Source organism: Mus musculus, chromosome 7 (assembly GCF_000001635.26).
Source record: "Mus musculus strain C57BL/6J chromosome 7, GRCm38.p6 C57BL/6J".
Lineage (NCBI taxonomy): Eukaryota > Metazoa > Chordata > Mammalia > Rodentia > Muridae > Mus > Mus musculus.
Window position 1 is genome coordinate 36,545,001 of NC_000073.6, and position 3,678 is coordinate 36,548,678.

Here is a 3,678-nt window from a genome sequence, read left to right on the forward strand (position 1 = left end):
AAGGTTTTTCCCCAGGTAAAACTGACCCAAATTGATAAGACAATACTTTTCCTATTTGGGGGGAGGGATCTGTTACCTTTTTGAGAGCCTGCAATGTAAGGTGTGTAAGGTGAGGCATATCATGCATGGGTGAGGAAATCAAACATGGGCAGGATAAATTACTTGCTTAAAAGTAGTGAAGGTAGGCCTGACCTTCACATGCTTGGCTTTCAGGCAGTTACTTGGACCCACCCTGCTCTCTGTCACCTCTTCTTTTGAATCTGACCTGGCTCAGCAGGAACTCTTTCCAAGACCCAACCAACCCCATCATTCTGTTGGGAGCTAGGGAAGGAAGCCTGGGCCTTCTGATGGAAGTTCCTAGTTGGGTTTTTCTCCCATTCACTCTGCCTAATGTTTGTCAAGTTAGTGAAGAGAGGGTAGCAGATGTCTTTCAGGGCAGTTTGTGTCAGTGAATAAGTTCATGAGTAAGAGCTTTCATGTTTCATTGTGTGTGTGTGTGTGTGTGTGTGATGTATATATGTGTCTGTGTAGGTATTTAAGCCTGTGTGTGCCAAAGGACAGAGGTTGATGGTAGATATCTTTCTACATCACACTCCGACTTTTTTTTTTAAGCGGAGTCTCTCATTGAACCTGGACATCATAGATACAACTAGACTACTCAGCCAATGAGCTCCAGGGATCGCCTTTCTCCACCCCCTTTCTTAGCACAGAGCTTACAGATATGTGCCTCCATATCCTCCATATCTGCCTTTTATGTGACAACTGAGGATCTGAACTCAGGTCCTTGTGCTTGCACAGCACAAGCTTTACAGACGGAGTGGTCTCTCCAGTTCTCCATTTGGCCATTTTATGTCACGTTGTTAACCCCAGACTCATGGTCCTCCTGCCTCTGCCTCCTGTGCACAGGCCCATGCCCCTGTGCCTGGCTGTATTAGTTACTTTATTGTTTCTCTGACCTGGCAGAAACCACTTAAGGGAGGGTTTATATTGGCTCATGGCACAGCACGATACAGTGAGTCTATCCATGAGATGAAAGATAAGGGGAGTTTATGGTAATAGGAGTGTTTGGTAGAGGCTTGTTAATTTCACATGGTAATGGACAAAGAAGCAGAAAGAAGAGGCCATAACAAAGACTGGAAACAACCTGCAAAATCCTGTCCAAGGTGACCCCCACCTACCAGCCCTGGCATTTCTCTTACAGGTTTCTTCAAAATACCATGGCAAGTCCATGACAGTGTTCAGACATGAACCAGAGGTGACACCTCAGATCCAAACCATAGTACTAGCACATGGACATGTTTTTAACACTGCATGCCTTTTACAATAAAAGTGAGAAAATGTTATTTGAGAATTGTTTGAAGGTGCTCGGGACGGTAAAGGCACAGATGGGCTTCCCTTCACAGAGTCTCTTACTGGCCAACTGTCGGATCTAGCTCAGATACGTCTGTCAAAGAGAATTAATCTATAGTAACTCATTACAGAACTGCTAGGTGGTAGATATGCAGCTGTTCCCTGGAAACATCTTTCTGCTATAGAACCTGTTGGAAAATAGGTAAAGGGGACAGGAAGATGGTTAGTAGGTACAAGTGTTTGTTTTGTAGTCAAGCCAGAATAGCTGTGTTCAATCATTGTAACCCGCATGGTAGAAGGGAGAGAACCATGTCCCATAAGTTGTCCTCTGACTTTCACATACAAGTTCACACACACACACACACAAATGAAGAAGTATTTTAATAAGAGAAAAATAAAAACTTAAAACTAGCCAACCATGCTCTTAACATTTCCCCTGCCTCTAAGATCCAAAAAAAAAGCAAAGCGTCATTTGTCCCTCTGAACCACTGGTGTATGATACTTGACAGTGACAATCATGGAACCCTAGTGGTAGTGTAGACCTCTGTGACCCTGGGGTGTCCATGGCATGCCAGGAGTCAGAGCCAAGCCTGAAGATAGGGCATGAGCCCTGTCTCTTACCTTCTGAAAGGCTCTTGGTGGCCATGGTGAGCTCCCAGCTCTCCACAGTGTCCCAGAAGGCAGAGGCAAACTGTGCTGTGAGGTAGGAGAGCAGATTCTATAAAAGGAACAGAGTCCAGAACACCCACGAGAGTGTCCACTTAATCTTCTAAGAAAAGTTACAGGCAAGTGCCCAGGAGGCCACATTTACAAGTTACAGTAGACTATGCTCCTCTAAAGTCCACGGATTGAATCCAAATCCCCAATGTGATGGTATTAACTGGAGACATCGCTGTATCATGAGGGTGGGGCTCTTACATACGAGAGGAGTAAGTGCTTCAAAAGAGACCCGAGAGACAGAGGCTTCACATACCAGTCAGGATGCCTTCTGTGGGTCAGGTCCCTTCCATATGCTGGTTTTACTGGGACACATCACCACGCTCAGCCTCTCTTGGGGATGTTTCTGTCTGTTTTGTGGTGGGATAGACTCAGTCACAGTATCTTCATGATTTCCACAAATTTCTTCAAGAGTATAGTGGCTGAGGCTCATGGAGCATCAGACCTCTCCTCTCAGGGCACAGGACGGGTGTGCCATGTGGCACTCGCCAGCCACCCTCTCTTAAGTGAAATGTGTTCTATCTGAGCCCCAGCTGGCTCACTGTGGCTGCCTTGAAGTCCTTGTATAAGACCACATAAGATAATTCCTGTGAGTTGTTACAGAGAGGGATAGACACCCTAGGGATCTAACTGGCTGATGGCGATCTTCTTGTAAGACATCCGATAGCTCTACCATCTGGTTTTGCTATCCCGTGAGTTCCGTCAACCAGTGTTGTGGTGAAACCGAAAGGTGTAGAGAAAGTAATTACAACAGTCTCTGCCACGGATACTACAGAAACAGCTCCCACTTCTCAGTGACCAAATGGGGGCCAGTACTGCCATCCCTTCTGGGTTCTTTTTCTTTATCGCCCCACCACCACCACCAATTGAGTGAGCATCGCAGAAGAAAATGTACCAGGAAACAGCTCTCTGCCACTGTGAGCCCTGAGTGTGTGTGTCCAGACTCCCAGGGAATGAGCCCAAACTGAAGAGGCAGTTCCAGCATTAAGGAGCCAGAGGACGGTGGCACGGAAATCAATAATGCCGCTCCTCCCCCGGCAAATGAGAGCAGTGCCCCAACACACTGATCTCCCATTAATTCCGGCTGACCAACAAAGCGGAGGCCAGAGGCACGCCCAGAAATCCCGACCTCCAGCCCTTGGGGGGCAAAGCCCAGCCTCCCCCCAGAGGTTAATGAGGCGGTTGTGTTTCTGGTTAAAGACAGAGCAGACAAGGCCACCGGGTTCATTCAAACGTTTAGAATACAGAGCAGTTCACTGCAGAGGGAAGGCCCGTGGTGAAGGGAAGGTAGAGGAGGGGGGTGCTGGAGACAGAACCTGCAGGACCACAGACCGCTCGTGTTATAGAAGGGAGGAGGCAGAGTTGCTTTTTATTTCCTAAATCTTCTTTAGGAAGCTTCTCCTTGATGCCAGGTCTGGTGGCCAGAGAATTACAAGTTCAAGGTCAGCCCGGGTACAAACTGAGAGGCTGTCTCAAACACAAACACTTCGGCCATGCAATTGGCATCCTCTGCTAATGTGGGATAAGTGGCCAGGCACGCAAGCGACACCAGGTCCTATGTCAGCTGGGTAACTAGTTAGACGTCCCTGACTCCAGAACCACTTGTCAGTA